The sequence below is a fragment of the Ciona robusta genome, chromosome 13, assembly GCF_009617815.1.
Source record: "Ciona robusta chromosome 13, ASM961781v2".
NCBI classification, from domain to species: Eukaryota; Metazoa; Chordata; class Ascidiacea; order Phlebobranchia; family Cionidae; genus Ciona; species Ciona robusta.
Window position 1 is genome coordinate 1,582,535 of NC_143247.1, and position 22,890 is coordinate 1,605,424.

General features: G+C 36.2%; 3 long non-coding RNA genes across 13 annotated transcripts; 1 reads left to right on the forward strand and 2 right to left on the reverse strand.

Moving 5' to 3' along the window:
- The first annotated feature begins 626 nt into the window (after positions 1-626).
- LOC149725688 (uncharacterized) lies at positions 627-21,139 on the forward strand. 2 transcript variants are annotated; one of them, XR_016386398.1, is made up of 5 exons: positions 627-1,058; positions 1,357-1,646; positions 5,890-20,073; positions 20,581-20,624; positions 20,934-21,139. It is a non-coding gene; the product is annotated as an uncharacterized LOC149725688 (long non-coding RNA). The 2 variants fall into 2 exon arrangements; XR_016386397.1 differs by lacking the exons at positions 627-1,058; positions 1,357-1,646 and having other exon boundaries at positions 19,898-20,073.
- Positions 2,921-4,113, reverse strand: LOC149725689 (uncharacterized). Its single transcript, XR_016386399.1, has 3 exons — positions 3,596-4,113; positions 3,407-3,542; positions 2,921-3,028 (listed from the first exon to the last, which is right to left on the reverse strand). It is a non-coding gene; the product is annotated as an uncharacterized LOC149725689 (long non-coding RNA).
- LOC149725690 (uncharacterized) lies at positions 6,248-14,884 on the reverse strand. 10 transcript variants are annotated; one of them, XR_016386394.1, is made up of 7 exons: positions 14,744-14,884; positions 14,225-14,348; positions 11,908-13,736; positions 11,731-11,854; positions 9,415-11,242; positions 9,238-9,361; positions 6,248-6,359 (listed from the first exon to the last, which is right to left on the reverse strand). It is a non-coding gene; the product is annotated as an uncharacterized LOC149725690 (long non-coding RNA). The 10 variants fall into 10 exon arrangements; XR_016386390.1 differs by lacking the exon at positions 6,248-6,359 and adding an exon at positions 8,667-8,778 and having other exon boundaries at positions 9,415-11,236; XR_016386392.1 differs by lacking the exon at positions 6,248-6,359 and adding an exon at positions 8,667-8,772.
- Positions 21,140-22,890: the final 1,751 nt, after the last annotated feature.

Consider the following 22,890-nt stretch of genomic DNA (forward strand, 5'->3'; position numbering starts at 1 on the left):
ATTTCAAAGATCTTTCACGAATAAATAAAATGAAATTTATTTCGTCTCTTCGGTCAACGAAGAAAAAAGAGTTGACAAAAGCGAAAAGACGGGTAGTAACGATAAAACAACAGTCGTTAAAACACGCTTATTGATCAAAAAAAGAAGTAATGTTTTGAATAAAATGCGTGACCGTTACAGACGATGTTTCTACGAATCTTTAACTCAATAGATTATAGGGGTTCATTCGTTAAAAGACAGAGAATGTTTTGAAACTGTGGAGCTTCAGCAATGCTATCTAAGTGTCGATTGTTGTAGCAGTAAAGATAGGAAGCTAGGCAATAGGCGGGAAGTAATTGTAATAGATTCATTTGAATATCTCGAACACGGTTGCTCAGTCGCCGAAAGCAATCAACTGTAAAGGGACTACATCCAGCATAACTGTATTAGATAACCTTCGTATTACTATATAGTAGGGTGGGGGAAGATGGGACGCATAATCATGCTATTTTCTCGTCATATTTAGCACACAAAGCTTCTATCGTTTATACCGATATTTAAGGAACTGTCAGAGTTTTCAGGAACCAATTAAAACGTTTCTGTCAGAAGCTTAATCCAAAAACATAATCAAAATACGTTACTGGCGGTGTTTGTGTGTTTTATCATCTTGAGTTATTCACATTCCTTCTTGCGTAATTATTGAATGGCCGTCTTTTGCATCACGCGAGTGGCTGCAGGCATACCGAGGCGCCAGCCTGCAGCTGCTTGGAAAAGCGACAACGTGGTTAGTTCTCGGGCGTCTTACTGTTTACAGCTATTTTATAAGCTCTATGACATTTTAGTTGCGTTTTAAGCAAGTTTATACGCGTAGTAACTACAGAGTTATCGCTTTCAATTAAAGAGCTTTTTTTAAAATATCGTTGGATTGTGTGTAGTCCTACATTAATTAATGTATCTTTTATTCGACAAGCCAGTTAAAGTTCGCTGCTAAAGAAAACAGTTGTCGCAAATGTAGGTTTGTCTAAATAGTTAGGTATACTGTAAAGTGAATGAAGATAAAAAGAAATTCACTCACAAAGGTACATACGTGATATAGTAGGGTGGGGGGAGATGGAATACTTTTTAATTTCTATTCTCGTCCATTTGGCAGTAAACAAAGAACATTCAAAGAGTTATAAAACCGTATCCTCACGACTCCCATAGACCGTTGTTATTTGTTGTTTAAAACACGATCAGGATTTTTGGATATTACGTGCTAAAAGTTTCCCGTCTCTCAAACCCTGATATATACCTTATAAGCGGGCAAGAAGTGCATGAAATAAGACACCCAGATTGTACAGACTGCCTTTGCCAGTCTCCAAATAACGTTTGGTGCAGAAAAACAGGATGTTAGAGGAACTCACGGAGTTTCCGGGAAGTTGTAAACTCCTTGAAGAGATGATAGTGCTATATAGGAAGATAACAACACGATTTTAGATCATATTACATGAAGAGAGCAGTTAAGTTCGCTTCACCAACCAAAGTTAGGTTCAAAACAGGATGTTGGATAAATTGCCTTTCTCTTTAAATAAACAATTTCGGAGGGTATTAGTTCTCAAGAAAGTAAAAATTCCTCAAATAATGCGAAGAATTTGAGCATGAAAGTATCAGTTTTCTGCAGCACCAAAGTGAGTACGTTATGTATAGATTTTATATCTTCACTCATCGCTTGTTTGTTTACTACCAAATTGAGAGAAGAAAATAGAATGAAAAGGTGTCCAATCTTCCCCCACCCTACTATATTTGAATTAATAAAAACCTATTCACATACAAAAGTATGAATCGGATGATTTCATAAATTAAGTATAATGTGCCTGAGGTGTTACAATCGGGTTTGTCAGTTTGCTTAAGGGTGTTTTAACACAGTTTAATGTAGTTGCTGTTTGGTACGTATAGTAGGGTGGGGGAAGATGGGACACCTTTTCGTTTAGTTTTCTCTTTCCATTTGGTACTAAACAAAGAACATTCAATGAATTATAAAACCGTATCATTAGGACTTCCATAGTTCGTTGTTAATTGTTTAAAATACGATCAGGCTATTTGGATATTATGTATTAAAGGTGTCCCATCTTCCACCACCCTACTATATAGATCTTTTTCATCGAATTATTTTTCGTGTTGGGCACGTAACGGTCAGTTGCTCTAACTCAATGGTCACTAACGGGTGGTCCAAACTAATGGTCACACATAAACAAAATGAAAAAACAATCACCCACAAAGTAATACATGGTAACTTATAAACTGACACGGGGTGTATAAAACAGAACACCCGTGTTATAACGACTGTCGTTTTCCGGCCACGCGAGGATAAAGTATAGTTACATTTATTCATTTCAATCCATTTCCGTCGTAATTTGTTTTTTTTTTGCACTTTTTTGTTTGTGGTATTTTTACAGGAGTGGGGTAAGATGGGACACCTTTTCGTTCTATTTTGTCGCCCCATTTAGTAGTAAACAAAAAAACATTCGAAGACTTATAAAACCGTGTTCTCACGACTCTCATACACCTTTGTTAATATTTGAAACACGGTCAAGATATTTGGATATTATTCGCTAAATGTGTCCCGTCTCCCCCTTTCATTATATATAGTAGGGTGGGGAAAGATGGGACACCTTTAGCACATTATATTCAGATATCCTGATCGTGTTTTAAACAATTAACAACGGTCTATGAGAGTCATGAGGACATAGTTTCATATTTCTTTGATTGTTCTTTGTTTACCACTAAATGGGACGAGAAAATACAGTTGCAACGTGTCCCATCTTCCCCCATCCTACTTGTATGTAAACGGTTGTGCATTTTAACGCCTTTCATATTGAAGTCTTTCTCTATAGCACTGACTGTCTTTTTTCAGTAATATTGAATAAGTTATAATTTAAGTTTAGAATATAACAACAACAAGCACGGTATTTAGTTTATTAAATCTCCGATTTTTGAGTTTTAGTGAATTGTAGTGATTACTCTAAGAAGATCTCGTCTACTTCTTCAAGGTTAAAGTCAGTGTCTTTAGCTAAAACATAAACAAATATATTACTGTAGTTAAGACGGTATGTCTTTAGTGAAAAAAAACAATCTTTTCTAATCATCGGGAGCGAAGATTTAGAAATATGTTAGACGAAAAGACAGGATATAGCGACAAAACAATGGTTGGTGAAACACGCTTACAGTTACAAACATATTTACATTTAGTTGAAAGAAAATAAGCGTGGTCGCTACACCTAGCAGACAAACAAGCCATTTATGTTTAATTATAATAATAACTTTTTTGATTTTTTTCTTCGATTAGGGTAGCGAAGATTTAGAAAAGTCAAGATATATAGTGACAAAACAAGAGTTGTTAAATTAAATGGTTATTCAGTTAGAAAAATCCTATTCTAATTCAGCTTACCCTGTTTTATTTGGTTATACTCTTCCCATCTTCGACGGCAAATAAAAAAACGACCACGGCCCAACGCAGCATTCGTATTTTTGGTTAGGACAAGGAGTCCAATAAAAAGCATTACAAAAAGCGCTGACTTATTCATCTGCAAAAACAAGCGATAAGTGATGAAATAACATCTATGCATACCGTACTCACTTTGGTACTGCAGAAAACTGATACTTTCATGCTCAAATTCTTCGCATTATTTGAGGAAATTTCTCTTCTTCGAGAATTAATACCTCCTGAAAGATTTTCTTTAAAGAGATAGCCAGTTTATCTTACATCCTGTTTTTCTCTTTGGTACTCCAGAAAACGGATACTTTTATGCTCAAGGCTTTGCTTTATATGAGGAAATTTCTCTTCCTTGTAAGATAAGACCCTCCGAAACATTTTGTTTAAAGAGAAAGCCAATTTATCTAACATCCTGTTTTGAACCCAACGTTGGTTGGTGAGGCGAACTTATCTGTTCTCTTCATGTAATATGATCTAAAATCGTGTTGTTAGCTTCCTATATAACTCCACCATCTCTTCAAGGAGTTTATTACTTCCCGTAAACTCCGTGAGTTCCTCTAACATCCTGGTTTTTCTGCAGCCAAGATGATGGAGTTGTTTAGGAAGATAACAACATGATTTTAGTGATGATCTGGTGTTACGAAAACGTAACCAACAAAAATCAAGTCCAACCACTAATGGTATTTGAAAAATATATTTCGCCTAAATGGCATCGCCAATCTCTGCAAAAGAAGTATAGTAAGGTGAGGCGAGATGGGACACCTTTTCATTCTATTTTCTCGTCCTATTTAGTAGTAAACAAAGAAAATTCAAAGAAATATGAAACCGTATCTTCACGACTCCCATAGACCATTGTTAATTGTTTAAAACCCAATCAGGATATTTAGATATTCTGTGCTAAAGGTGTCCCATCTTTTCTCATCCTACTATATATGAAAATACAGCGAAGTAATGGAATGAACACAAACACCTGCATCTACGAACATTAAAAACAACAGAACGGGAGAGGCACTCTGGACAGACGGAGGAAAGCAGAAATGTCTAAGCTAGGTGTAAAAGGAAGCGAGATAACGAATGGGCATGCGTCGGATAAAATAATGAGGCGAAACTGCAAGTAAAATGAACAAAACAAGGAAAGTAAAACGCGAACAGAAGCGAAAAACGAACCGCAAAATAGTGGAAACTATTTGATACGAGGTAGTATCATCTTCTTAATGTTGATGTTGGCCAGTATTTGTTGTACCACTTGTCCTAGAAAACATCTAGTCGATTCGCCGAAGGCTGTTCCTCGAACGTAGCACTATAACATTCTGCTATGGGCTATATAGTAGGGTGGGGGAAGATGGGACACCTTTAATACATAATATCCAAATAGCCTGATCGTGTTTTAAAGAATTAACAACGGTCTGTGGAAGTCGTGAGGATACGGTTTTATAATTCATTGAATGTTCTTTGTTTACTACCAAAAACTAAACGAAAAGGTGTCCCATCTTCCCCCACCCTACTATATTACATTCCGCTATATTACCGAAAATGTAAGGGTGCTTGCACACATAATGAATATATTAGAATAGTGTAATATATAAGCAGCCATCGTTGTCACCCAGTGGGAAATAAGTTTGGTTGTATTAGCCCCTTGTACAGTTGGAACAGCATATTCTTGCTATACCAACAACCTTTTGATATTGCTTTTTGATTGGGAATTCTACAGAAAACGTTTTAATTGCTTCCCGTAAGCTCTGTAAGTTACTCTACCCCGAGGATAAACTATAGGAGGAGAATTTATCTGCCCCTCTTCATGCAACGTAATTTAAAATCGCCTTGTTAACTTTCTATGTATGGATCTTGTCGGCTTAAGCAAAATATGAAGATCTCGTTGCACTTTAAAGTATATCATATATTTCTTTGAGTTTCTTGCCTAATAGCCGAACACTAACTATTATTTGACGAACAGATTTATGTTCTTGTTGAGCACCTAGTAGCCAATTAGACTTTTTTATTTTCCGCCATAGAAATACCTTATGTTTTTGCCTTTTGTTTTTTATTATGAGTATAACAGTTTTATTACCAGCTACAGTAATAACACTTTTTTATGTTAAAACGAGAGTTTCTTTACTGCTAGGATGGACGACAAGAGCATAGTTTTATTATCCTTTCAAACATATAGTAAGTCGGGGGAAGATGGGACACCTTTGACGCATAATAACCAAATATCCTTATCGTGTTTAAAAAATTAACAATGGTCTATGGGACACATTTCCATTCAATTTTTTGTCCCATTTGGTAGTAAACAAAGAACATTCAAAGAATTATAAAACCGTATCCTCACGAATCCCTTAGCCCGTTGTTAATTGTTTAAAACACGATCAGGATGTTTGGATATTATGTACTAAAAGTGTCCCTTTCCCCATCCTACTATACATTCTGTTTTACTGCAGCCAACATCCTGGCGGTTGGTTGGGAAGGAGAACTCATTTGCTTCCTCTTCATGCAACGTGATCTAAAATCGTTTTGTTAACTTCCCATACAAAGTTTTAAAATTTTCACTTCTGCTTACGTAAAAGAACTTTCCATGGCACAATGGTTATCGGTATAACAGGTTTAATAACAGACTGAAGCAGCAAAAGGCCTCAAACTTGAAAACTATGGCATAGAGGCAGATACGTTAACCATTATGTCGTGGTTCTGGACTTATATATGCGATTAACAGCCTTGCAAGTCTAAATGTATCTTTTCATTTAACGTTTGAAGTATAACACCAACAAGTGCAGTCGATAGGAAATGAATTATAGTACATTTTATGCTGTTGTTCAATTTATTAAAACCATCCAATTTTGACTGGTTTATTCAAGAAGTGATGTCATTTTCTCATCGCTTTCTTCTATTTCTTTGAATTCCGCATCTGTAACTAAAATGCAATCAAATATAAGTACTGCTGTGTGAAAAGATTGGTAACGTTAGCAAAAATGATCATATTTTTTTCAATCGTTGTTTTAACAATTAACATAATGCTCATTTAGAGTCGTGAGGGTATTATAATTCTATAAATATGCTTCGTTTAATACCAATTGGGCCGATAAAAGAGAATGAAAATATTGACCGTCTCACCTTAACCGTGTTTGTTATATTTAACAAATACATGGTTATAAAATACGATTAGGAAGTCATTTTTTCTTCACCAAATCAATAAAGAATAAAATATCATAAACTGGACTAATTGTAAATGATGTAAAATTTTACGGCAAAATGCATTTCAATCGTTTATGTTTGGGAAAATACATTTTAATCGTTTAAATACTACTATATTGGTTCTTTTAGGTTAGTAATAGTATTGGGGCATGGCAAGTCAGTAGTTACCGGAACGTTCCGTTTATAAAATCCTATTCTAGCACTTACCCTGTTTCTGTTCGTTCCAGCGGCGACGACGACGAATCCATGACCACGTGTGATACGCATCAGTTGTTTCAGTGATGACGAGGAGTCCGATGAAAAGCAGGAGAAGAAGCGCCGACTTGTTCATCTGCAGAAACAGACGTTAAGTAATTCAATCACATTCATACACGACCTACTTGCTTTTGGTACTGCGGAAAAAATAGTATCATGCTGAATTTCTCCCCTTATATGAACATTTTCTGTTTCCTGCGCGTTAATAACTTCCGAGTTATTTTGTTTAAAGAGAGATACAGTTCATCTGACAGCCTGTTTTTCCCCCGTTATAGAAAAAGCTTGTTTTTTTTAGTTTATTATAAATACAACAGTTTTTTTATGCGCCAGCTGCAGTATAATCACTTTCTTCATGCTTCGTGATTGGGCTTTCTGCAAAAAAAGTTTTAATTGCTTCCGGAAAAAGACAGCAGTTCCTTTACTGCGAGGATAAATGATAAGAGCATAATTTTATTATCTTTTCAAACATACATCCTGTTTCACTGCAACCAGCATCCTGGAGAATGGTTGAGGAGAAGAATTTATCTGCTCCCTCTTCATGCAACGTGATCAAAAATCGTTTTGTTAACTTCCCGTAAAAGCGTTTGATTTTTTCCGCGCGCGATTTTTGGAGATCTCAAAATAGTGCTGTAAAATGTAAATTGCACTTACCCCGCCATGCAAGAATAAATGCATTCGTAAAGCCATACACCTCGCGCCGTCTACACGTATGCAACTTTACGGGTACCGTAATTATCTGGAGACGTTTGTTTTATTTATTGCTAAAAGTGTCTCGTCCAAGAACACATACGCCCGCAATGGTGATGGCAACCAATTTCGAACCCGGTATCATTTGGGTATGATGCTACCGACTTTAACATTTTTTTGTTATATTGTGTAATAAATAAATAAACTGGATTAATTTTATCCTGTAGCAGGGAAACGGGTAGCGGGTTTCATACACGCCTCGTGCCAGCTTACGAATTATAGAGAGAGCAGATAAGTTCTCCTAGCTTTTATCGTCCATCCGCGAAATATCGACTGTTACAGGAAGCAATTCAAACGTTTTCTATGGACAGCCCAACCACGAAGCATAAAGAAAGTGATGTTACTGTAGCTGGCGGTTAATAAAGCTGTTATAGCCATAATAAACTGACACTTAGTAAAAACAAAAGCCATGCTGGGATGGACGATAAGAGCATAGTTTTATTATCCTTTTAAACATATAGTAGGTCGGGGGAAGATGGGACACCTTTTCATTCAATTTTTTGTCCCATTTGGTAGTAAACAAAGAACATACAAAGAATTTTGAAGCCATATCCTCACGACTCCCTTAGACCGCTGTTAATTGTTTAAAACACGATCAGGATGCTTGGATATTATGTACTAAAAGTGTCCCATCTTTCCCCACCTTACTATACATCCTGTTTTACTGCAGCCAACATCCTGGCGGCTGGTTGGGAAGGAGAACTCATTTGCTTCCTCTTCATGCAACGTGATCTAAAATCGTTTTGTTAACTTCCCATACAAAGTTTGAAAATTTTCACTTCTGCTTACGTAAAAGAACTTTCCATGGCACAATGGTTATCGGTATAACAGGTTTAATAACAGACTGAAGCAGCAAAAGGCCTCAAACTTGAAAACTATGGCATAGAGGCAGACACGTTAACCATTATGTCGTGGTTCTGGACTTATGCGATTAACAGCTTTGCAAGTCTAAATATATCTTTTCATTTAACGTTTGAAATATAACGCCAACAAGTGCTGCCGATAGGAAATGAATTGTAGTACATTTTATGCTGTTGTTCAATTTATTAAAACCATCCAATTTTGACTGGTTTATTCAAGAAGTGATGTCATTTTCTCATCGCTTTCTTCTATTTCATTGAATTCCGCATCTGTAACTAAAATTCAAACAAATATAAGTACTGCTGTGTGAAAAGATTGGTAACGTTAGCAAAAATGATCATATTTTTTTCAATCGTTGTTTTAACAATTAACACAATGCTTATTTAGAGTCGTGAGGATATTATAATTCTATAAATATGCTTCGTTTAATACCAATTGGGCCGATAAAAGAGAATGAAAATATTGACCGTCTCACCTTAACTGTGTTTGTTATATTTAACAAATACATGGTTATAAAATACGATTAGGAAGTCATTTTTTCTTCACCAAATCAATAAAGAATAAAATATCATAAACTGGACTAATTGTAAATGATGTAAAATTTTACGGCAAAATACTTTTCAATCGTTTAAATACTACTATATTTGTCCTTTTAGGTTAGGAATAGTATTGGGGCATGGCAAGTCAGTAGTTACCGGAACGTTCCGTTTATAAAATCCTATTCTAGCACTTACCTTGTTTCTGTTCGTTCCAGCGGCGACGACGACGAATCCATGACCACGTGTGATACGCATCAGTAGTTTCGGTGATGACGAGGAGTCCGATGAAAAGCAGGAGAAGAAGCGCCGACTTGTTCATCTGCAGAAACAGACGTTAAGTAATTCAATCACATTCATACACGACGTACTTGCTTTTGGTACTGCGGAAAAAATAGTATCATGCTGAATTTCTCGCCTTATATGAACATTTTCTGTTTCCTGCGCGTTAATAACTTCCGAGGTATTTTGTTTAAAGAGAGACACAGTTCATCTGACAGCCTGTTTTTCCCCCGTTATAGAAAAAGCTTGTTTTTTTTAGTTTATTATAAGTACAACAGTTTTTTTTATGCGCCAGCTGCAGTATATTCACTTTCTTCATGCTTCGTGATTGGGCTTTCTGCAAAAAAAGTTTTAATTGCTTCCGAAAAAAGACAACAGTTCCTTTACTGCGAGGATAAATGATAAGAGCATAATTTTATTATCTTTTCAAACATACATCCTGTTTCACTGCAACCAGCATCCTGGAGAAAGGTTGAGGAGAAGAATTTATCTGCTCCCTCTTCATGCAACGTGATCAAAAATCGTTTTGTTAACTTCCCGTAAAAGTGTTTAATTTTTTCCACAGCGCGATTTTTGGAGATCTCAAATTAGTGCTGTAAAATGTAAATTGTACTTACCCCGGCATGCAAGAATAAATGCATTTGTAAAGCCATACACCTCGCGCCGTCTACACGTATGCAACTTTACGGGTACCGTAATTATCTTAAGACGTTTGTTTTATTTATTGCTAAAAGTGTCTCGTCCAAGAACACATACGCCCGCAATGGTGATGGCGACCAAATTCGAACCCGGTATCATTTGGGTATGATGCTACCGATTTTAACAGCTTGTTGTTATATTGTGTAATAAATAAATAAACTGGATTAATTTTATCCTGTAGCAGGGAAACGGGTAGTGGGTTTCATACACGCCTCGTGCCAACTTACGATTTATAGAGAGAGCAGATAAGTTCTCCTAGCTTTTATCGTCCATCCGCGAAATATCGACTGTTACAGGAAGCAATTCAAACGTTTTCTGTAGAAAGCCCAATCACGAAGCATAAAGAAAGTGTTGTTACTGTAGCTGGCGGGTAATAAAGCTGTTATAGCCATAATAAACTGACACTTAGTAAAAACAAAAGCCATGCTAGGATAGACGATAAGAGCATAGTTTTGTTATCCTTTCAAACATATAGTAAGTCGGGGGAAGATGGGACACCTTTGACGCATAATAACCAAATATCCTTATCGTGTTTAAACAATTAACAATGGTCTATGGGAGCCACATTTCCATTCAATTTGTTTGTCCCATTTGGTAGTAAACAAAGAACATACAAAGAATTATAAAGCCATATTCTCACGACTCCCTTAGACCGTTGTTAATTGTTTAAAACACGATCAGGATGCTTGGATATTATGTACTAAAAGTGTCCCATCTTTCCCCACCTTACTATACATCCTGTTTTACTGCAGCCAACATCCTGGCGGCTGGTTGGGAAGGAGAACTCATTTGCTTCCTCTTCATGCAACGTGATCTAAAATCGTTTTGTTAACTTCCCATACAAAGTTTGAAAATTTTCACTTCTGCTTACGTAAAAGAACTTCCCATGGCACAATGGTTATCGGTATAACAGGTTTAATAACAGACTGAAGCAGCAAAAGGCCTCAAACTTGAAAACTATGGCATAGAGGCAGACACGTTAACCATTATGTCGTGGTTCTGGACTTATATATGCGATTAACAGCCTTGCAAGTCTAAATATATCTTTTCATTTAACGTTTGAAATATAACGCCAACAAGTGCAGTCGATAGGAAATGAATTATAGTACATTTTATGCTGTTGTTCAATTTATTAAAACCATCCAATTTTGACTGGTTTATTCAAGAAGTGATGTCATTTTCTCATCGCTTTCTTCCATTTCTTTGAATTCCGCATCTGTAACTAAAATGCAATCAAATATAAGTACTGCTGTGTGAAAAGATTGGTAACGTTAGCAAAAATGATCATATTTTTTTCAATCGTTGTTTTAACAATTAACATAATGCTCATTTAGAGTCGTGAGGGTATTATAATTCTATAAATATGCTTCGTTTAATACCAATTGGGCCGATAAAAGAGAATGAAAATATTGACCGTCTAACCTTAACCGTGTTTGTTATATTTAACAAATACATGGTTATAAAACACGATTAAGAAGTCATGTTTTCTTCACCAAATCAATAAAGAATAAAATATCATAAACTGGACTAATTGTAAATGATGTAAAATTTTACGGCAAAATACTTTTCAATCGTTTATGTTTGGGAAAATACATTTTAATCGTTTAAATACTACTATATTTGTCCTTTTAGGTTAGGAATAGTATTGGGGCATGGCAAGTCAGTAGTTACCAGAACGTTCCGTTTATAAAATCCTATTCTAGCACTTACCTTGTTTCTGTTCGTTCCAGCGGCGACGACGACGAATCCATGACCACGTGTGATACGCATCAGTTGTTTCAGTGATGACGAGGAGTCCGATGAAAAGCAGGAGAAGAAGCGCCGACTTGTTCATCTGCAGAAACATACGTTAAGTAATTCAATCACATTCATACACGACGTACTTGCTTTTGGTACTGCGGAAAAAATAGTATCATGCTGAATTTCTCCCCTCATATGAACATTTTCTGTTTCCTGCGCGTTAATAACTTCCGAGGTATTTTGTTTAAAGAGAGATACAGTTCATCTGACAGCCTGTTTTTCCCCCGTTATAGAAAAAGCTTGTTTTTTTAGTTTATTATAAGTACAAAAGTTTTTTTTATGCGCCAGCTGCAGCATAATCACTTTCTTCATGCTTCGTGATTGGGCTTTCTGCAAAAAAAGTTTTAATTGCTTCCGGAAAAAGACAACAGTTCCTTTACTGCGAGGATAAATGATAAGAGCATAATTTTATTATCTTTTCAAACATACATCCTGTTTCACTGCAACCAGCATCCTGGAGAATGGTTGAGGAGAAGAATTTATCTGCTCCCTCTTCATGCAACGTGATCAAAAATCGTTTTGTTAACTTCCTGTAAAAGTGTTTGATTTTTTCCACAGCGCGATTTTTGGAGATCTCAAATTAGTGCTGTAAAATGTAAATTGTACTTACTCCGCCATGCAAGAATAAATGCATTCGCAAAGCCATACACCTGGCGCCGTCTACACGTATGCAACTTTACGGGTACCGTAATAATTTTGGAGACGGTTTGTTTTATTTATTGCTAAAAGTGTCTCGTCCAAGAACACATACGCCCGCAATGGTGATGGCAACCAATTTCGAACCCGGTATCATTTGGGTATGATGCTACCGACTTTAACATTTTTTTGTTATATTGTGTAATAAATAAATAAACTGGATTAATTTTATCCTGTAGCAGGGAAACGGGTAGTGGGTTTCATACACGCCTCGTGCCAACTTACGATTTATAGAGAGAGCAGATAAGTTCTCCTAGCTTTTATCGTCCATCCGCGAAATATCGACTGTTACAGGAAGCAATTCAAACGTTTTCTGTAGAAAGCCCAATCACGAAGCATAAAGAAAGTGTTGTTACTGTAGCTGGCGGGTAATAAAGCTGTTATAGCCATAATAAACTGACACTTAGTAAAAACAAAAGCCATGCTAGGATAGACGATAAGAGCATAGTTTTGTTATCCTTTCAAACATATAGTAAGTCGGGGGAAGATGGGACACCTTTGACGCATAATAACCAAATATCCTTATCGTGTTTAAACAATTAACAATGGTCTATGGGAGCCACATTTCCATTCAATTTGTTTGTCCCATTTGGTAGTAAACAAAGAACATACAAAGAATTATAAAGCCATATCCTCACGACTCCCTTAGACCGTTGTTAATTTTTTAAAACACGATCAGGATGCTTGGATATTATGTACTAAAAGTGTCCCATCTTTCCCCACCTTACTATACATCCTGTTTTACTGCAGCCAACATCCTGGCGGCTGGTTGGGAAGGAGAACTCATTTGCTTCCTCTTCATGCAACGTGATCTAAAATCGTTTTGTTAACTTCCCATACAAAGTTTGAAAATTTTCACTTCTGCTTACGTAAAAGAACTTCCCATGGCACAATGGTTATCGGTATAACAGGTTTAATAACAGACTGAAGCAGCAAAAGGCCTCAAACTTGAAAACTATGGCATAGAGGCAGATACGTTAACCATTATGTCGTGGTTCTGGACTTATATATGCGATTAACAGCCTTGCAAGTCTAAATATATCTTTTCATTTAACGTTTGAAATATAACGCCAACAAGTGCAGTTGATAGGAAATGAATTATAGTACATTTTATGCTGTTGTTCAATTTATTAAAACCATCCAATTTTGACTGGTTTATTCAAGAAGTGATGTCATTTTCTCATCGCTTTCTTCTATTTCTTTGAATTCCGCATCTGTAACTAAAATGCAATCAAATATAAGTACTGCTGTGTGAAAAGATTGGTAACGTTAGCAAAAATGATCATATTTTTTTCAATCGTTGTTTTAACAATTAACACAATGCTCATTTAGAGTCGTGAGGGTATTATAATTCTATAAATATGCTTCGTTTAATACCAATTGGGCCGATAAAAAAGAATGAAAATATTGACCGTCTCACCTTAACTGTGTTTGTTATATTTAACAAATACATGGTTATAAAATACGATTAGGAAGTCATTTTTTCTTCACCAAATCAATAAAAAATAAAATATCATAAACTGGACTAATTGTAAATGATGTAAAATTTTACGGCAAAATACTTTTCAATCGTTTATGTTTGGGAAAATACATTTTAATCGTTTACATACTACTATATTTGTCCTTTTGGGTTAGTAATAGTATTGGGGCATGGCAAGTCAGTAGTTACCGGAACGTTCCGTTTATAAAATCCTATTCTAGCACTTACCCTGTTTCTGTTCGTTCCAGCGGCGACGACGACGAATCCATGACCACGTGTTATACGCATCAGTAGTTTCAGTGATGACGAGGAGTCCGATGAAAAGCAGGAGAAGAAGCGCCGACTTGTTCATCTGCAGAAACAGACGTTAAGTAATTCAATCACATTCATACACGACGTACTTGCTTTTGGTACTACGAAAAAAATAGTATCATGCTGAATTTCTCGCCTTATATGAACATTTTCTGTTCCCTGCGCGTTAATAACTTCCGAGGTATTTTGTTTAAAGAGAGATACAGTTCATCTGACAGCCTGTTTTTCCCCCGTTATAGAAAAAGCTTGTTTTTTTAGTTTATTATAAGTACAAAAGTTTTTTTTATGCGCCAGCTGCAGCATAATCACTTTCTTCATGCTTCGTGATTGGGCTTTCTGCAAAAAAAGTTTTAATTGCTTCCGGAAAAAGACAACAGTTCCTTTACTGCGAGGATAAATGATAAGAGCATAATTTTATTATCTTTTCAAACATACATCCTGTTTCACTGCAACCAGCATCCTGGAGAATGGTTGAGGAGAAGAATTTATCTGCTCCCTCTTCATGCAACGTGATCAAAAATCGTTTTGTTAACTTCCTGTAAAAGTGTTTGATTTTTTCCACAGCGCGATTTTTGGAGATCTCAAATTAGTGCTGTAAAATGTAAATTGTACTTACTCCGCCATGCAAGAATAAATGCATTCGCAAAGCCATACACCTGGCGCCGTCTACACGTATGCAACTTTACGGGTACCGTAATAATTTTGGAGACGGTTTGTTTTATTTATTGCTAAAAGTGTCTCGTCCAAGAACACATACGCCCGCAATGGTGATGGCAACCAATTTCGAACCCGGTATCATTTGGGTATGATGCTACCGACTTTAACATTTTTTTGTTATATTGTGTAATAAATAAATAAACTGGATTAATTTTATCCTGTAGCAGGGAAACGGGTAGTGGGTTTCATACACGCCTCGTGCCAACTTACGATTTATAGAGAGAGCAGATAAGTTCTCCTAGCTTTTATCGTCCATCCGCGAAATATCGACTGTTACAGGAAGCAATTCAAACGTTTTCTGTAGAAAGCCCAATCACGAAGCATAAAGAAAGTGTTGTTACTGTAGCTGGCGGGTAATAAAGCTGTTATAGCCATAATAAACTGACACTTAGTAAAAACAAAAGCCATGCTAGGATAGACGATAAGAGCATAGTTTTGTTATCCTTTCAAACATATAGTAAGTCGGGGGAAGATGGGACACCTTTGACGCATAATAACCAAATATCCTTATCGTGTTTAAACAATTAACAATGGTCTATGGGAGCCACATTTCCATTCAATTTGTTTGTCCCATTTGGTAGTAAACAAAGAACATACAAAGAATTATAAAGCCATATCCTCACGACTCCCTTAGACCGTTGTTAATTTTTTAAAACACGATCAGGATGCTTGGATATTATGTACTAAAAGTGTCCCATCTTTCCCCACCTTACTATACATCCTGTTTTACTGCAGCCAACATCCTGGCGGCTGGTTGGGAAGGAGAACTCATTTGCTTCCTCTTCATGCAACGTGATCTAAAATCGTTTTGTTAACTTCCCATACAAAGTTTGAAAATTTTCACTTCTGCTTACGTAAAAGAACTTCCCATGGCACAATGGTTATCGGTATAACAGGTTTAATAACAGACTGAAGCAGCAAAAGGCCTCAAACTTGAAAACTATGGCATAGAGGCAGACACGTTAACCATTATGTCGTGGTTCTGGACTTATATATGCGATTAACAGCCTTGCAAGTCTAAATATATCTTTTCATTTAACGTTTGAAGTATAACACCAACAAGTGCAGTCGATAGGAAATGAATTATAGTGCATGTTATGCCGTTGTTCAATTTATTAAAACCATCCAATTTTGACTGGTTTATTCAAGAAGTGATGTCATTTTCTCATCGCTTTCTTCTATTTCTTTGAATTCCGCATCTGTAACTAAAATGCAATCAAATATAAGTACTGCTGTGTGAAAAGATTGGTAACGTTAGCCAAAATGATCATATTTTTTCAATCGTTGTTTTAACAATTAACACAATGCTCATTTAGAGTCGTGAGGGTATTATAATTCTATAAATATGCTTCGTTTAATACCAATTGGGCCGATAAAAGAGAATGAAAATATTGACCGTCTAACCTTAACCGTGTTTGTTATATTTAACAAATACATGGTTATAAAATACGATTAGGAAGTCATTTTTTCTTCACCAAATCAATAAAGAATAAAATGTCATAAACTGGACTAATTGTAAATGATGTAAAATTTTACGGCAAAATACTTTTCAATCGTTTAAATACTACTATATTTGTCCTTTTAGGTTAGGAATAGTATTGGGGCATGGCAAGTCAGTAGTTACCGGAACGTTCCGTTTATAAAATCCTATTCTAGCACTTACCTTGTTTCTGTTCGTTCCAGCGGCGACGACGACGAATCCATGACCACGTGTTATACGCATGAGTAGTTTCGGTGATGACGAGGAGTCCGATGAAAAGCAGGAGAAGAAGCGCCGACTTGTTCATCTGCAGAAACAGACGTTAAGTAATTCAATCACATTCATACACGACGTACTTGCTTTTGGTACTGCGGAAAAAAAATAGTATCATGCTGAATTTCTCGCCTTATATGAACATTTTCTGTTCCCTGCGCGTTAATAACTTCCGAGGTATTTTGTTTAAAGAGAGACACAGTTCATCTGACAGCCTGTTTTTCCCCCGTTATAGAAAAAGCTTGTTTTTTTTAGTTTATTATAAGTACAAAAGTTTTTTTTATGCGCCAGCTGCAGTATAATTACTTTCTTCATGCTTCGTGATTGGTCTTTCTGCAGAAAAAGTTTTAATTGCTTCCGGAAAAAGACAACAGTTCCTTTACTGCGAGGATAAATGATAAGAGCATAATTTTATTATCTTTTCAAGCATACATCCTGTTTCACTGCAACCAGCATCCTGGAGAATGGTTGAGGAGAAGAATTTATCTGCTCCCTCTTCATGCAACGTGATCAAAAATCGTTTTGTTAACTTCCCGTAAAAGCGTTTGATTTTTTCCACGCGCGAATTTTGGAGATCTCAAATTACTGCTGTGAAATGTAAATTGCACTTACCCCGCCATGCAAGAATAAATGCATTCGTAAACCCACACACCTCGCGCCGTCTACACGTATGCAACTTTACGGGTACCGTAATTATCTTAAGACGTTTGTTTTATTTATTGCTAAAAGTGTCTCGTCCAAGAACACATACGCCCGCAATGGTGATGGCAACCAATTTCGAACCCGGTATCATTTAGGTATGATGCTACCGATTTTAACAGCTTGTTGTTATATTGTGTAATAAATAAATAAACTGAATTTATTTATCCTCCTTGTAGTGGGGAAACGGGTAGAGGGTTTCATACACGCCTCGTGCCAGCTTACGTTTTGTAACTTTTACAGTAATTTACCCTACTATATATAATACTTACTCGTTCCATGTACGACGTCTATGAACCCACGACTGTTGGGGTGTTTTTAATTAGTCTTTAATTAGTGTATATACAGTAGGATAGGGAAAGATGGGACACATTTTAACTCTATTTTCTCGTCCCATTTAGCAGTAAAGAAAGAACAATCAAAGAAATATGAAACTATGTCTTCATAACTCTCATAGACCGTTGTTAATTGTTTAAAACACGATCAGGATATCTGAATATTATGTGTTAAAGGTGTCCCATCTCCCCCCACCCTGCTATATGACTGACAATTTGGACAGCCCAGGACAAACAGTTCCCAACGGTTGCCGCATTTAGCCTCGAACATGTAACCTCTATGTTATTTGCGGAGCTAATACTGTTACATAAAAATGGCTTTTTTTTACTGTGTCAGTTTATTATGGTTATAACAGCTTTATTAACCGCCAGCTACAGTAACAGCACTTTCTTTATGCTTCGTGATTGGGCTGTCCATAGAAAACGTTTGAATGGCTTCCTGTAACAGTCGATATTTCGCGGATGGACGATAAAAGCTAGGAGAACTTATCTTAACTTCCCTTTTAAAGGTTTTGTAATTTTCCACATTTTCTACAGCGGCAAATTATGGAAGTCCCACAGTTGTGCTACACGATGTAAATTCTGATTTCTTGCCATGCGAGAATACATGTATCCATACACACACAAACCAAGATTACAAATAATGAATGCAAATTTGTAATCCTTGCGAGGCAAACACAAAAATTTGGAAAACATCTATAAAGGTTTGCTAAACAATCATTAATGTTTGGATTTTGGAAAGTTTACCAAAGATAACTCGAAACATAGACGAAATATCTCGAAACATGAATGAATGAAATGTCTTGATTTTATAATACGATTTTATAATTCTTTGAATTTTTTTGTTTACTACCATTATGGGGCGAAAAATAGAACGAAAAGGTGACCCATCGACCCCCACCGTACTATATACGAATAACTGAAACTTACTTTATTCTCGCGTGGCTGGAAAACGACAGTCGCTATAACACGGGTGTGCACCTCGTGCCAGGTTATACGAGTTACCATATTATATGTTACTTTGTGGGTGATTGTTTTTCGGGATTTTTTCATTTTTTTACGTTTGGCTGATAATTCGGACAACCCATTAGTGAGCATATACCCATGTTACAGCATTCTACACGGTATAATGTATTTACCCGGTACTGTAGTAGCATCTACTGCGCTATCTTCTATGATAACTAACTCCTTTATGCACGGCTTCCATTTGAGCGGCAGTAATGCTATTAGTCACGCATTTTAGTCTTCTATCTTTACACAAGTTATAAGTGATATAGGGGCGAGGAAAGATAAGACACTTTTTTCTTGTCCCATTTGGTAGTAAACGAAAACCATACAAAGAATTATTAAACCGTATCCTCACGGCGTCCATAGACCGTTTTTAATTGTTTAAAACGCGATCAGAATATTTGGATATAATGTGCTAAAGGTGTCCTATTTTCTCTCACCATACTAAACGCTTGCAGTCATTTGTAGTTTACATTATAACTGATTCTGTTTCTTCATAATGTGATGCTCTGCGTCATATAGGTTCTTGATAACTAGAGCCTATATTTAAATAAACTATTGCCATATCGGTCCAGCGCCAGTAATTAGTAAATTAGACAGAGAGTTTTTAATGTTAACATAAATGAAAATTAAACTATTATATAGTACAGTTGGGTAAAATGTAAGACTTAGCACATATAATCCAAATATCGTGGGCGTGTTTTAAACAATTAACAACGGTCTATGGGAGTCGTGAGGATACAGTTTTATAATTCTTTGAATGTTCTTTGCATTATACCAAATGGACGCGATAACAGATTGAAATGTGTCCCGTTTTCCCCCACCCTACAATACATGCAGTAATTATTTACTGGAACGCAAATACAACAATACAGTCTTATAGCTAACATGGAGTCAGTCAAAATATCCAATAAAAAAAGCTTATACAATATGGTAATTACCAATGCGCGAGTTACATTATGTTTAAGCCGTATCTGCGCATTAGAGTATTCTAATTAAGCTAGACAGAAACAGACGTTGGCGCTGCTAGTGATAAGCGGAATTGTCTGGCTATTAAAATATAAAAATGCAACCGCACTAAGGGTTTATTTATCATCGTATACACTCGAGACGAAACTCAACGAAATGGATCGAAAGATTGTGTTTGCACTGTTCTTGGTGTTTCTCCACATATCTACGGTTTCTGCTAGTTTAGCAGCCGGATTCAAGCTGCTTTTTAAGTCGTGGGTTCATAGACGTCGTACATGGAACGAGTAAGTATTATATATAGTAGGGTGGGGGAGATGGGACATCTTTTCATTCCATTTTCTCTTCCAATTTGGTAGAAACAAGAACATTCAAAGTGATTGTAAAACCGTACCCTCACGACTCCCATAGACCGTTGTTAATTGTTTAAAACACGATCAGGGTATTTGGATATTATGTGCTAAAGGTGTCCCGTTTTCCTCACCCTACTATATATAAATGCTATTTGTCGGTTTTAATTGTACGCTTAGTTATAAACGACATTCTATAACACTTAGACCAGAGTTGCTCATTAATTTTAATTTTGTTTTAAAGGGAGAATACTCTAATTTTATATTTGATTTATTCATTACTGTGCATGTATAGGCTTTGTCTCCACGGTCTAGAAGCGCCTCACCAAGATAAACAAATAGAACATTAGTGTTGAAATCTAACCGTCTTTTATGCAGTGCAATTTGACAAAACTGGGTCCTAAACTTTTACATTACATAATTAGGTTAACTGTTTTTATTTAGGAAAACGACTTCTGATCAATTCACTGCCGAAAATGACAAACCGTGTAAGTACTATTTACCCGAAAGACTCTACTGTAAAATGTGTTCGATCTTTATGGGTAAATTTTCTTATATGCAATATACATACAGTAGGTTGGGGGAAATGGGACACCTTTAGCACATAATATGAAATATCCCGATCGTGTTTTAAACAATTAACAACGGTCTATGAGAGTTGTGAGGATACGGTTTTAAAATCCTTCGAATGTTTTTTGTTCACTACCAAATAGGACAAGAAAATAAAATTTAAAAGGTGTCCCATCTTCCCCCACACTACAATACATCTTAAGCCCACTTATTGAATTATATTTTAGTTGATTTCGCTGAAATGGATGGTTTACTCAACAACCTTGAAACAGAAAACCAAAAGTAAAGTCGTCGAAAAAAGCATGGCTAAGCTGTAAGGTCTTAAACATGTTATTTGTATCTTTGCGTTTATTAATTCAACATTATCTTGATACAGGTGATTTTTCCATTATTGCGCGAATCGAAATGTAAACTCAATAAACAAAAATAAATGTATTATCGCATTTTTCTTCGCGCGAAACAAAATTATTGAAACAGAAAAAATTCCCCCAAAAGTAATCACCCACTAAGTAACATACATGGTAACTCGTAGGCTGACACGAGGTGTATGAAACAGAACACCCGTGTTTAACGACTGTCGTTTTGCGGCCACGCGAGGATAAAGTGAAGTTACAAGTTACAATACAGCAGTAATTTAATACCGACAAAAAAAGACAGCCAAACTAATTCTTATCACAATATTAAACGCGCGCAGTAGTACAACAGTTCTTATATAGCTGTGGGCGTATATTACGTTTCACAAGACAATTAACAGCCATTACTCCAACCCAGTGGTCCATTACGAGTTTTAAGCTGCATACATTCTAAAAATTAAATGAATGTAACTTATTTATCTTCGCGTGGCCGGCAACGACAGTTGTTATAACACGGGTGTTCTGTTTCATACACGTCGTGCCAGCTTACGAGTTACCATGTACGTAACTTGGTGTCTGATTATTAGTGTACACGTATGGGTAACAATTTAAACAACCCATAAGGGACCATAGGTTAAAGCGACGGTAATTGTCTTGCTTGAAAAACATACGCTTAAAATAATAGTAACGTCCAGTTTCGTTTTAGAATTTTCTCATCAAAAGTAATACGAACTACTACTGTGTCGCGGCACCGGTTTTTCAAAATAATACTATACACAGCTTAGAGATAGAGATTTAACGCATATAATACATTCTACAGTAGGGTTGGGAAAATGGGACACCGTTTCATTCTATTTTCTCATCCCATTTAGTAGTAACCAAAGAACATTTAACGAATTATAACACCGTATCCTCACGACTTCCATAGACCGTTGTTAATTGTTTAAAACACGATCAGGATATTTGGATATTATGTGCTAAAAAGGTGTCCCATCTTACCCAACAGTATACTACATAATTGGAATCTATCAAAACTGGGAAATCTAGCCAACACATTGAGAGACAGGACAATTACCATCCAAGTAGTTTAGAAAATATAAAGACAGAACCTAAATTGGTTACGTAATCTGCTATGTAATATCAATTACTGCGAACTGTAAATAACTTGGACGTTTTGCATGGTTATATTCTAGCTTGAAATGAATTGCAGTGTTACTGCTTTGTGTAATATATGAAAACATTTCTAAAGCGCAATTTAAATTAGGCGGCGTTTGTACATTTACATAACTTAACAATTTCTAAATGCATATCATTTAAACGAGGAATTGTTTTGAAAATTATTTAAATGGAGCGAAGCTCTCTATTGGGAAGTAATAAGTATTTAAATATTTCTTCTAAATGAAACTGCTTTATCAATAAAGAATTCTGGCTGCTACCATTGTGGGCGTATGTGTCGTTTGGCAAGACACTTAACGGCAATTGATTTGACCCAGTGGTCACTAATGGGTTGTCTAGTTTGTCATGTAGTAGGATGGGGGAAGATGGGGCACCGTTTCGTTCTATTTCTCGTCCCATTTGCTAGGAAACAAAGAACATACCAAGAAATATGATAAACTATCCTCACGACTCCCATAGACCGTTGTTAATTGTTTAAAACACGATCAAGATATCTGGATATTATGTGTAAAAGGTGTCCTATCTTACCCCACAGTACTATACTATATTTTACTTAGAATATTAGGCCAATTCTGGCGTAACCCTATAGTTCTTATGGCGTGCCATTCTGCAGGAACCGCACCTACGTAGATGTATATCATTCCCGCTATTTTCT